Source organism: Oncorhynchus mykiss, chromosome 19 (assembly GCF_013265735.2).
Source record: "Oncorhynchus mykiss isolate Arlee chromosome 19, USDA_OmykA_1.1, whole genome shotgun sequence".
NCBI classification, from domain to species: domain Eukaryota; kingdom Metazoa; phylum Chordata; class Actinopteri; order Salmoniformes; family Salmonidae; genus Oncorhynchus; species Oncorhynchus mykiss.
The window spans coordinates 10707619-10721684 of NC_048583.1; the positions used below are offsets into that span (position 1 = coordinate 10707619).

General features: G+C 42.4%; 1 protein-coding gene across 17 annotated transcripts in view; it reads right to left on the bottom strand.

The window, feature by feature from the left end:
• Nucleotides 1-14066, bottom strand: part of LOC110497361 (GRB2-associated-binding protein 1) — a 69635-nt gene that overhangs the window by 42558 nt on the left and 13011 nt on the right. The window contains exon 1 of one of the 17 annotated variants that reach the window (XM_036954269.1): nucleotides 13586-13732. The exons of the other annotated variants lie outside the window; for them this stretch is intronic. The gene's annotated coding sequence lies outside the window, so the exon portion shown is untranslated. Of the gene's footprint in view, nucleotides 1-13585; nucleotides 13733-14066 lie in introns of those variants that run through there. 17 annotated transcript variants of the gene reach the window in all.

The following is a 14066-nucleotide window of genomic DNA, read 5'->3' on the forward strand; positions in this document are numbered from 1 at the left end:
GGAATGGGAAAAAATGTCAGTCTCTCGATGTGCAAAACTGATAGAGACATACCCCAAGCGACATACAGCTGTAATCGCAGCAAAAGGTGGCGCTACAAAGTATTAACTTAAGGGGGCTGAATAATTTTGCACGCCCAATTTTTCAGTTTTTGATTTGTTAAAAAAAGTTTGAAATATCCAATAAATGTCGTTCCACTTCATGATTGTGTCCCACTTGTTGTTGATTCGTCACAAAAAAATACAGTTTTATATCTTTATGTTTGAAGCCTGAAATGTGGCAAAAGGTCGCAAAGTTCAAGGGGGCCGAATACTTTCGCAAGGCACTGTACATGTTTTTTGTCTTGCCTTTTCACCCTCTGAATGGCACACACACAATCCATGTCTCAATTGTCTAAAGGCTTAAAAATCCTTAATTAATCTGTCTCCTCCCCTTCATTTACACTGAATGAAGTGGATTTAACAAGTGACATCAATATGGGATCATAGCTTTCACCTGGATTGACCTGGTCAGTCTATGTCATGGAAAGAGCAGGTGTTTTGTACACTCAGTGTAAAATGAGTATTTACAAATGATTGTAAAAAAAAAATATATAGCGACCAACACGACTGCAATACTTGACCTTCTATAATCAAACAGTCCTTATGGGGGCTAAAAGCTTGCAAATGTGAACGCTTCAACAAGTGAGTGAGAAGCAGTTTATTTTAAATCAAGTTATACCACACCTGTCTCCTCCTACAAGTGCAGGTACATCCCTTTGAGGATCATAATCCTGCCCTTTCTATAGTGACTCCAGTCACATGACGTTCCTGTGTGTTTCTCCTCTAAGAAGCGTTAAAAGGTGTTGGGCCTGTTGAGGCATGTTGTTCAGACAGCAAGGAGAGAGACACCTCCCCCTCTCCTCCAGTCCCTAGGAACCCTGCTCACTGGCCCAGATTATCACACCGATACCGTGCTTCACTTTCGATTGTCTGTGAACGCGTGCATAGTGTGTCTGTGATTGGAGCCGCGAGGCAGCAGAGGAGAAATATGAACCATTTCCCAAGTCAGGCCTAACGCAAGCAGCCCCAAAACAATATCAGCAATTTCTCAAATAGTTCTCTAGATGTTTTTTGGCCCTTTATTTATTTATTTATTTTACAGAGGACAGGGGTTGACTTGAGCCTACTCAGGCCCAGGAGGCTTGTACACATGGGGGTGTGACTACGTGCTATGACGTGTGCAACGAGTTAGGTTATCAATTGTGGGAAAGGACCCATAAATAAGCATTTCACTGTTAGTCTACACCTGTTAATTACAAAGCATGTGACAAATCAAATTCTCTCTGTCTGTGGCGTGAGTGTTCCTGACTGGGATGCGCGCGAGTGTTCCTGACTGGGATGCGCGTGAGTGTTCCTGACTGGGATGCGCGTGAGTGTTCCTGACTGGGATGCGCGTGAGTGTTCCTGACTGGGATGTGCGTGAGTGTTCCTGACTGGGATGCGCCCGTCTGACTGGGATGCGCCAGTCTGTCAGTGCGTGTGTGTGTGTGTATGCGTTCCTGAGAATTGTGTCATGATGCGTCTCTCCTGTTAAACTCTGCACACCACAGCTGTGAGCCTGCAGGGGGTTTCAGTTCCTTAATGGGGTAAACACCACTGTGTTCATGGAAAGAACAGCAACCACCCCACTTCCTACTCCTGAAGCAGTTCTCTGAAACTATGAGCAGTGGGCTATTGACATGCTACTCTGTTAACACCAGTGATGCAGCATTCAGGAGTGCAGCCGTTCATAACACTGCAGATGTGAGAAACTATGGGCACAACTGAACTGCATGAGGTCAGCACTGTTTTACATGGACCGATAACTTTTCCAAGCATAATGTATCTGACAGTGGTGGAGCACAACAGTTCACTGTAGATTCAAGACATTAAGACACAACTAGGACTCTACTGGTATCCGAAGAACCTCATGGAGCAGACGGTGACTAACAGAGCAAAGACACCTTGATGGACAATGAGAAGACGGGAGTAGAGAACTGTGCGGCTGTCTATGTGGTTTACAGTAGTCAAGACAGACAGCATAACAGTTTGCTTACACTGCTGCTGGAGACAAGACTCTGGACTAACCAATCCAAATGGGATTTTGTATTTTTTCTGTCTGCGTCTCCTCTCCAGTGATCCGTCAAGAAAACCCCACTACCACCGCCCACCCCTCCATGACCACAGCAACCCTCCCTCCTCCTATCCCACTCCACCAAACCACTACTAAAATGTATCCATCCCGCTACACAACAGAGCCAGCCAGTCTCTCGTTCTCTTAACGGCATAAGCCATAGCAGCAGCACCACCAAATAAAGCAGCGGCCCAGCCCCAGGCCTTCACTCCCTCCATAACATTACTCTGACTGTTTTGGCCCACAGGACAGAGGGTTTCCGTGAACCCAGTGGACATAAACTTTAATAATCGAAAATAATGAAAGCCAATGGCCCGTAGGCTGGGAGTCTGCTGTGTATGTGTTCCCATAGATAGAACAAGGCTAGTCTAATGACAGCCTACTGTGTTACAGCAGCAATTTCCCCCAAGCCACTGGAATGTCTTACTACGCACTATATTACGCTCTGCCACATAACAATGGGCTGGTTTTTGTGTTCTAAATGACTGTGTTTACATCACTATTGTGACAGAATTTTGTTGTTTACATTTGTTTGCATCTGGGAGAAATTGTAGGGAAGTGAGAGTGGAGGCAAATAAACACACTCGTGTGCACGCGCACACACACAAAGTGCCAATAAGCCTGGTGGCCTAGTCTTCTCAATTAGTGCCTTCAGAAAGTATTCTTACCCCGTGACTTATTCCACATTTTGTAGTGTTGCAGCCTGAATTAAACATTTAAAAAAATAAAATCCACTCATCTACACACAATACCACATAATGACAAAAGTGAAAAATATATATATATTTACATTTTTGCAAATATTGAAAATGAAGTACTTAATTTACATAAGTATTCACACCCCTGAGCAAATATTTTGTATAAGCACCTTTGGCAGTGATTACAGCTTTGAGTCTTTCTGGGTAAGTCTAAGAGCTTTCCACACCTGGATTGTACAACATTTGACCCTTTATTATTTTCAAAACTCTTCAAGCTGTGTCAAATTGGTTGTTGATCATTGCTAGACAACCATTTTTAGGTCTTGCCATAGATTTTAAAGTAGATTTAAGTCAAAACTAACTTGGCCTCTCAGGAACATTCACTGTCTTCTTGGTAAGCAATTACAGTGCAGACTTGGTCTTGCATTTTAGGTTATTGTCCAGCTGAATGGGAGATTAATTCACCAGTGTCTAGTAGAAAGTAGACAACCAGGTTTTCCTCTAGGATTTTGCCTGTGCTTAGCCCCATTACGTTGTTATTTTTTTTATCCTGAAAAACTCCTGTCATTAAAAATTACACGAATACCCATAATATGATGCAACCAACACTATGCTTGAAATATGGAGTGTGGTACTCAATGTTGTATTTGCCCCAAACATAACACTTTATTCAGGACAAAAAGTTCTTGCAGTATTAATTTAGTGAGTGCCTTGTTGAAAACAGAAAGCATGTTTTGGAATATTTTTATTCTGTACAGGCTTCCTTTTCACTCTCAATTAGGTTAGCATTGTGGAGTAACTACAATCCTCAGTTTTTCCTCCTATCACAACCATTAAACTCTGTTTTAAAAAGTCCCCATCAGCCTCATTGTGAAATCCCTGAGCGGTTTCCTTCCTCTCCGGCAACTAAGAAGAAGGATGCCTGTATCTTTAGGGAGGAGGTCAGAGACCTGGCAGCGTGGTGCCAGGACAACAACCTCTCCCTCAACGTGAGCAAGACAAAGGAGATGATCGTGGACTACAGGAAAAGGAGGACCGAACCCATTCACATTGACGGGGCGGTAGCGGGTTCATGAGTTTCAAGTTCCTTAGTGTCCACATCACAAAAACTATCATGGTCCAAACTAGGGTTGCACATTTTGGGGAATATTCGAAAGTTGGAATCTTTCCATAGGAATTTACATAAATATATGCAAATTAATATTAATACCATTTAAATGTAGATGTTTTTTGCATTGGATATATTTACCATATCATATGGTAAAGACAGAAACAAACGTTTTACCTTATAAGTAGACATAATTGCAAATTATTAAATCCTTCCAATAGAAGAACATTTTTTGTTACAAATTGAACTTTCAGTAAATTAGTTGACTCTTCACATGGGATGATTTCACTGAACAAAAAGGGAATATTGAATGATCCCAAAGATCCATCGCATCTCTCAAAAATATTTAACATACATCTGTAAAATGATAGTCTAGAAACTAAAGCTTTGCTCGTCTTTCTCTCAGGCTTCCATGTCTTCTCCCTGGATTACATCAATGTCCAGCTCTTGAACATCAGACTGAGGCCTCGTCTTCAATGTCACTTTCCAACCTTGTTGATGATGGCTCGTCAGGCTCAAAAAGTCTCAAATTTGCCCGGATGGCAACCAATTTCAACCCTTGCATTGGTCAGCCTGTTGCGTGCTTTGGTGTGTGTGTTCCCAAATAAGGACCAGTTGCGCTCTGAGGTGGCTGATGTTGGTGGGATTTGGAGAATGGAGGCAACAGGGGAAATAGCCACAGATCCATAAAGTCCCTTCCACCAGGTGGTTGATGAGATATGTTGGCACGACTGCCATATTTCATCTCCATCCCAAAGCCCTTGCTTGAAAGTGTACTTCGCCAGACTGCCAAGAACCTTGTCCTCATCCAGGCCAAGGTGGAGAGACATGGTAGAAATGACACCATAGGCCTTGTTGATCTTTGTACCAGACAGGATGCTTTTGCCAGCATACTTGAGGTCCAACATGTACGTTGTGGTGTGTATGGGCTTCAGGCAGAAGTCTTCACGCTTTTTGATGTATTTCAGAACTGCAGTTACCTCTGCTTGGAGCAACAGTGAAGTGGGCAGGACAGTACAGATTTATTCTCTTATATCTACAAGCAGTCTGAACATCAGACAGGATGGAATTGTCTCTCTCAATCCGTGCAATGGCAGCTGCTATAGGTTTCAGGAGTTTCAGGCTGCTTACCACTTTCTCCCAAAATACATCATACAGGAGGATCCTGATGGGGCTGTCCATATCAACAGACTGATACGGCCATTTCTTGGAGAGACTCCTTCTCCTCCAGGAGACTGTCAAACATGATGACAATACCACCCCAACGAGTGTTGCTGGGCAGCTTCAATGTGGTGCTCTTATTCTTCTCACTTTGCTTGGCAAGGTAGATTGCTGCTATAACTTGATGACCCTTCACATACCTAACCATTTCCTTGGCTCTCTTGTAGAGTGTGTCCATTGTTTTCAGTGCCATGATGTCCTTGAGGAGCAGATTCAATGCATGAGCAGCACAGCCAATGGGTGTGATGTGAGGGTAGGACTCCTCCACTTTAGACCAAGCCGCCTTCATGTTTTCAGCACTGTCTGTCACCAGTGCAAATACCTTCTGTGGTCCAAGGTCGTTGATGACTGCCTTCAGCTCATCTGCAATGTAGAGACCGGTGTGTCTGTTGTCCCTTGTGTCTGTGCTCTTGTAGAATACTGGTTGAGGGGTGGACATGACGTAGTTAATTATTCCTTGCCCACGAACATTCGACCACCCATCAGAGATGATTGCAATATGGTCTGCTTTCTCTATGATTTGCTTGACCTTCACCTGAACTCTGCATCCAGCAAATTAGTAGATAAAGCATGTCTGGTTGGAGGGGTGTATGCTGGGCAAAGAACATTCAGAAATCTCTTCCAATACACATTGCCTGTGAGCATCAGAGGTAAACCAGTTGATTTACACAGCTCGAGCAAGACATTCATCAGCATTTCTCTGACTACGTTCCTCCATTGAGTCAAAAACATGTCTGATTCCAGGAGGACCATGAGCTGTTGCCATCGATAAGGTGTCTGATTCACCATTTTCACCTCGAATATAAGTAGATGGACTTTTGTCAGGGGTTGCATTTCGTGAGCGGTGAGGAAACTTTATGCACTTGGCCAGATGATTCTGCGTCTTTGTTGCATTCTTCACATATGATTTGGCACATTATTTGCAAATGTACACAGCTTTTCCTTCTACATTAGCTGCAGTGAAATGTCTCCACACATCAGATAGTGCCCGTGGCATTTTCCTGTAAAGATTAGAAAAAAAAATAGTAAAAAAAATAAATGCAATTCCACATACAGATAAACAGTTAAGCAGTTAGATTAAACAACTCCTTTGTAAGATAAATGTTTTAAAATGTAACATGTATGGACACAGGTGAATTAACACTCCTCAGTTAGCAGGCTCAAGCAAGCTAAAACCCACATGGTAGCAAAAACTAACTAGAAGAAGTGGTTAACAAGTATGAAATGATCTAAAACACTGCTGTATTTACTAGTTAAAAAAAAAAAAAACAACATGTAATAGAAAATATATTCACCCCACCCAGTATCGTAATGAAAACTTACCCGAAAGCATGTAGTGTGGGCTCAATAGCATCTCATTAGTGTGCAAGATCTTGAGAATCAGCTGAACATGTGATGGAATAGTGCACTGCACATGTGATGGAAGAATGCACTTTGCATGCAGAGGGTTGCAATTCAATTGGGGATAGTTTAACCAAAATATGCCTTGTGTATCCCACAAAAAAAGGTTCACTTATAAGCTAACTTTTTAAAATTAATTTAAGCAAAATTTCAGGGCTTAACTTCCAATGGAACATTTTCCGGCAAGTTTCCGACACTTTGCAACCCTAGTCCAAACACACCAAGACAGTCGAGAAGAGGGTACAACACCTTTTCCCCCTCAGGAGACTGAAAAGATTTGGTATGGGTCACCAGATCCTCAAAAAGTTCAACAGCTGCACCATCAAGTGCATCCTGACCAGTTGCATCACCGCCTGGTATGGCAACTGCTCAGCATCCAGTAGATCATTGTGGCCAAGCTTCCTGCTATTCAGGACCAACAGTTGAAGTCGGAAATTTACATACACCTTAGCCAAATATATTTAAACTCAGTTACACAATTCCTGACATTTAATCCTAGTAAAAATTCCCTGTCTTAGGTCAGTTAGGATCACCACTTTATTTTAATGTGAAAAGTCAGAATAATAGTTGAGAGAGAATGATTTATTTCAGCTTTTATTTCTTTCATCACATTCCCAGTGGGTCAGAAGTTTACATATACTAATTGAGTGTTTGGTAGCATTGCCTTTAAATTGTTTAACTTGGGTCAAACGTGTTGGGTAGCCTTCCACAAGCTTCCCACAATAATTTAGGTGAATTTTCTTTCGATTTTCCCATGATGTCAAGCAAAGATGGCACTGAGTTTGAAGGTAGGCCATGAAATACATCCACAGGTAAACATCCAATTGTCTCAAATTATGTCATTTAGCCTATCTTCTAAAGCCATGACATAATTTCTGGAATTTTCCAAGCTGTTTAATGACACAGTCAACTTACTGTATGTAAACTTCTGACCCACTGGAATTGTGATGCAGTGAATTAATCTGTCTGTAAACAATTGTTGGAAACATTACTTGTGTCATGCACAAAGTAGATGTTTCGGCAAGTCAGTTAGGACAAACTATAGTTTGTTAACAAGAAATTTGTGGAGTGGTTGAAAAATGACTCCAACCGAAGTGTATGTAAACTTCTGACTTCAACTGTATATACTAGGCGGTGTCAGAGGAAGGCCCCAAAAAAATTCAAAGGCTCCAGTCACCCAAGTCATAGACTGTTCTCTCTGCAAGCGGTAACGGATCACCAAGTCTAGGTACAAAAGGCTCCTTCACTTCTCTAGGGTAGGGGGCAGCATTTGGAATTTTGGATGAAAAGTGTGCCCAAATTAAACTGCCTTCTACTCAGGCCCAGAAGATAGTATATGCATATAATTAGTCGATTTGGATAGAAAACTCTGAAGTTTCCAAAACTGTTAACCTCTCTGCGCACCGAACCCGTTAGCGGGATTAAATTCGACAACATACGGTGATCGCTACATAAATAGATATATTAAACATTCATGAAAATACAAGTGTCTCACATGTTTCGAAAGCCTAGAATCTTGCTAATTCAATGGCATTGTCAGATGTAAAAAAGGATTTACTGCGAAAGAATACGATGCTATTATGTGAGGATAGAGCCCATAAAAACAATTTTTTTGTGAACCGCTTGTGTCATGAATTCCGTCTCATTCAATTTGACAACGACACAGTCGATGTAAATACACACACTAAACGTGACTTTTCCGGTCATGTTTAGTTTCATTGCAATCAACTGGTTTGTTTGTAACACAACCAAACGTGATGGGTCATTTCGCGGGACGTATTGACTGAAAGAAACCGATTTGAAGACAACAAGTAATGACATCATTGTGCACCAATGATATGACCTCTGTTTCGTTGATTGACTGTATTTTAACCCAATGACCACTGATTGTCTTGAAATCTAGCTGGGTAGATAGCCAATGAGCTGAGGTAAACGGCAATATTTAATGGTTGTGTTGGAAGACCAACCCATGTAGTAAACTCCGGCGTAAAGAGTTACGCACAGCACTTTGGTAAAGCGCATCTTCAGCTGTTTATATATCAAATCAGTATGGCGACTAAGTCAGGGAAAGCTAAATCTATATACAGATGTACACACAATTTTAGAAGAAATTGATCGGGAAAGTGAGACAGATTGTTGGAGGACGATTCATTTAGCTAACATAGCTAAATATTTTTTTGAACAGAGAGGACATCGTTTTGGACTGGTAAGTTCTTCTCATGCTGATGCCGTTGTTTGAAATAACATAAAATATTATTTGTGATTTTTTAACATTTTAGTAGCAATTTATAAAAATGTAATGAAATGTGTAAAGTACACGTTGGTTATACATTGTGGGTGGGGGTTTGTATGTATGTGTATGACCCATAGCCTGTGTTTGTGTGTGTATATATACATACATGTTGTGAATTAGAGGGAGCATGGCCGAGATGCGTGTCTGCCGCTCCACCCCACCCCCACATGAAATAGCCTATTTGCGGCTGTTGAGTGGAGGGCAGGCCCACAACAATGGCCAAACTGAAATGGAGACAGTAGATCTAGCTGGTCTGTCATAATATAATAAAGACAGTAGATCTAGCTGGTCTGTCATAATATAATAAAGACAGTAGATCTAGCTGGTCTGTCATAATATAATAAAGACAGTAGATCTAGCTGGTCTGTCATAATATAATGGAGACAATAGATCTAGCTGAAATGTCAATATAAAATAGACAGTAGATCTAGCTGGTCTGTCATAATATAAATGAGACAGTAGATCTAGCAGGTCTATAATAATATTTTCAACCTTACTCCGAATGGGAGCCACCAGTGCCAAGGTGTCCATCCCCCACTGAAGCTGGTTCATCCAGCCGGACACCTGTTGTCCATGCCCCAGTAGCGCTGAGACTGCAAAAAATGTCCCCATTCCAACTGCAATAAAGGACTACAACAAGAGCATGGGAGGTGTAGACCTGTCAGATGCGCTGATAGGCTATTACAATGTTCTCCATAAGACAATGAAATGGTACAAGACCTTCTATCATTTCATCCCCATTGCTGTGGTGAATGCATTCATCCTACACAAGGAAATGGCTAAGAGCTGTGGAAAGCCCCTCATCTCACAGCTAGCCTTCAGAAAGCTGCTCATCGAGGAGCTTATGGCTACAGCACCATGTCCTGGCCCCTCTACCTCTGTCCCTTCTGCTCCTGCCACAAGTGGTGTTCATCTGCCCAAATGTATTTCTGCAGGCATGGATGTGCCTCAGGGCCAAAAGGGCACAGCATGGAGGCGTTGCTGTGTTCTTTGAAAAATGAAGTCCCCCATCACATGCATCACATGCTTGGTGACCCTCTGCTTTACAGCAGAAAGAGACTGCTATGGCACCTGGCATCAGCAGCACAATATTGTGTAGAGGACTGTGGGTCTTCCAAATATTGAAAGTGTTATTTTGTAAATGTATATATATATTTTTCTTTTTTGGGGGTGTTAGAATACCATTTTGGTATTTTGTATATAGTTATTCCATTCAAAATGTATAACTTCACCAATTTGGCCACTTGGGTACATTTGGGCTACTTGTTTGGGACACCTGGGTGACTTCATGATAAATGTCATGTAGCACAGTCATTTTGGAAGTTATCATTCTGAAACTTTGCACAAGTACTGTTGCCCTCATGTTTTTCCCATCATCCTATCTGAATGTTTGTTTTGTCTTGTTCATTTTAAAGATACAACAATAAAAATAAAAAAAACATGATTTTCATTGTATTATCTAAACCAGATCTATTGTGTTATATTCTCCTACATTCAATTCACATTTACACAAACTTCAGAGTGTTTTCTTTCAAATGAAACCAAGAATATGCATATCCTTGGTTCTGGGCCTGAGCTACAGATTAGTTAGATTTTGGTATGTCTTCAGGCGGAAATTGAAAAATTGTTTGACATGTTTCTATTAACTTTATGGATACAATTTTGATTGTCTGCCTGTTGTGACTGCGTTTGAGCCTGTAGATTACTGAAGAAAACGCAAACAAAACTGAGGTTGAATAAATGAATGTCTTCTGAGTGCACCCATATGAAAATCAAAGGTAAGTGATTCATTCATCCCCCCTCCAGAACAATTTATCAAATGACCACCCGGGCTATTTACATTGACACCCCCCCTCTGTTTTTACACTGCTGTTATGCGCTGTTTATTATCTATGCATTGTCACTTTACCCCTACCTACATGTACAAATGACCTAACCTGTACCCCCCGCACATTGACTCGGTACCACCTATATTTGACGTCGGTATTGTTATTTTATTGTGTTACTTTAGTTTATTTAGTAAATATTTTCTTACCTATTTATTGAACTGCATTGTTGGTTAAGGGCTTGTAAGTAAGCATTTCACACTACACCTGTTGCATCCAACACAGTCAAATCAAATGTTATTTGTCACCTGAGGGACCTTACAGATAATTGTATATGGGGAGTACAGAGGTGAGGTAGTCATTCAAAAATCACGTTAAACACTAGTATTGCACACAGAGTGAGTCCATACAACTTATGTGACTTGTGGTAAGTACACGATGGCCACCATGTTCATGCACTTTCGCTATTGGCTGGTGAAGCTGTATAGATGTTGGTTTGTGGTAGAGGGATGGAGCAACAGAAACCTAAGCTCAATAGCTATTATCACCAGTGCTTGACTTAGACTGAAATAGGTTCAAGTACTCATTTTGGGGGCCAGTACTGTTTATATTTAGGTGCAGGAGCTCCACAATACTTTTGAGCTAATATTCTATAAGAGGAGCAGGAGCTCAAGCAGTAGAAAATCTGATGTGCCAGTACTCAGCTCTGGTGAGCTCCTGCCAAAGTTAAGCACTGATTAGCCCAATGGAGAACACGACACCCACTGGCTTCTATCTAACTGACAACTGAACAGAGGTGGAGTCCATGTGCTCTCTTGATGCGTGTTTGTAGGGAAAGCACAGAAATAGAGTCATCTATTGTATATGTGTGGGAGACTACTTCAACTACGCGAAAGGAGTCCATTTGTGGTGTAGGCCTACGTCATCAAATCACATGGGTTGTACTCCAATTGTATTACAGAAAACAAGAGCATTTTGTTTGCCTAAATAATAAATTATGCAACAGTAATCCATGTTTCAGATTAGTTTAGAATTGAAATGTATAATTCCTTATATCGGATACAGACTGCAGAGAAGTGTACCACTAAATACCATCTGATTTAGTCAGTCATACAGGGGTCAACCTACTATTAGCTTAACCCAATAACCTGAGAATTGACAAGTTGGTTTGTAGTTTTATTGAGTTATTGATTGGTTGATTTGAGTTTGAAATGTGTCCTTCCTTCCTAATAGGCCTGCAATGACATAGGACTACTGTTACTTCCAGATGCACACACACACACACACACACACACTAGCGTTAATTGTTTATTCAACGGGAAGCACCACTAAGAGCAATTCCCATTTTTCTGTTGTTAATTGCCCTTGTTGCTATACAGCAGCCTATTCAATTCATGCAGGAAAGTATTCAATTAGGGGGATTGTTTTTAGTGGAACTGGCAACCGATTAGCTGTGAGAACTGATGGGGGACATAAGGGCTCGGACTAGGTCATCTGACTATAGCAGTACAGGGCACAACAATGTGGAAGGCTCAGATATAAATATATTACGTGGAACAAACATGCTCTCTCATGTTAGGAGGAATACTGTAGGTTCTACTCATGACATTTCTAGCTGTGCTGTTCAACAGAGGTTGTCTACTTAACGTGGGGGAGCAGGCATGGTGGAGGTAGGTGGCAGAGACGTCCCTCCCCTTCTACATCTCCTCTTTGCCTGATATTCAAGTTGGTTCTCAACAATAACATCTGTACAAAGGTTGAGGATCAAAACATGTACAGCAGCCCCCCCCCCCCCCACTGCATCTTTAGGAATTCAACACAGTCCATTAGCAGGGCTGGGCCATTCACATGATCAGTGTTTCTTGGCTGCAGAGAGCGAGCAGCCAGGCTGAGGGGAAGACCAGCAGCCCAGACAATTCCCCTCTTAGTTCTGCCGTGGTTTGTCTCGGCCTGCGAGTGCGTGTCTGGTCTGTACACACAAGAGGATGACTGAGCGCACAACTCGACAAGCCAAAAGGCTATCAGAGTAGTTGTCCAAACCACACACTGGCATAGTGGAGCTGAACATGCAAAACAGACCAAGACAAGGCTATGCCATGTGTTATGTTATATGTTAAGGAAGTATGACAATGAATGCATGGCCAATGCCAGACCTTTTACTTTTTTTTTTTAACTAGGCAAGTCAGTTAAGAGCAAATTCTTATTAACAATGATGGCCAGCCCCGGCCAAACCCAGACGACGCTGGGCCAATTGTGCGCCACCCTATGGGACTCCCAATCATGGCTGAGTGTGATGCAGCCTGGATTCGAACCAGGGACTGCAGCGATGCCTCTTGCACTGAGATGCAGTGTCTTAGACCGCTGCGCCACTCGGGAGCCACACAACCACATATGCATGGGCTTAACACTGATCAACATAATGGCCTGTTGATCGATACATTCTAGATGAAAGAGCAGCATCTGGCTGAGGCACATCTACTGTAAACAACAAATCCCTTCCAGACAACCAGCATGTCAGAATACATTGTGGAATGTTGTCATTACTTTACAAATAAACTATGAGGAAGGATCTTTTCTTTTTGGGAGGATCGTTGTTCAGCTCAAAACCACATCACTTTCACTGACCCAACACTTAGAGGCTCTTGTCACAGGCTGTATGGTTTCTGAATAGGGGAAGCGGAGTTGATGTGTGTTAAAGTAGCAGGTAAGAGCTAAGCTCCAACGGCGCTTGAGTTGTGTGAACACCTGCAGCTCGTCAGTCCACCTGGGAACCAGGTCTATAGTTGGAAATCCCCAAAATGTCCAGATAAGCAGCAGTAAACTCAATAGAATTCCCTCAACAATAAATACAACAAAAATGCTTACATTCTGCATAGTAGTACTGACCTGGAACTCAATGCCTGATCGACCAGTCCAGTCGCCTAGCCAAATGCCATTGGTATACCAGAGCGAGAGACGAAGTCGGCCCTACAAAATGTCGATGGGTCGAGCACTCAAGCTATTCCACAGGGTTCCGAGATGTACCCGAGAGATATACGGAAATAACGTTGGGAGAGTTCACAGGAATACTGAGAGAGAAGGTGGGAGTTCACCGTCTCTCAGCCACCAATCAGAGGGAGTGTAAACTAGCCCGCTCTCTCAACAGGGTCTTCGCAGGGAGTGTGGGGGGGGGGGGGGGGGGGGGGGGGGGGGGGGGTGTCTCATCCTCTTCCTCTGGCTGGTAGCCAGGCCGGAGATATCGAGCAGCACCAGAGCAGAGCTCTATAATGCAATCAGGCTGCCCGCAGGACACTCATAGGGGACAGGCTAAGAAAGGACTGGCCTGCCCCTCTCGCCATCTCCCTCTTGACTAGCCACATCTCATATC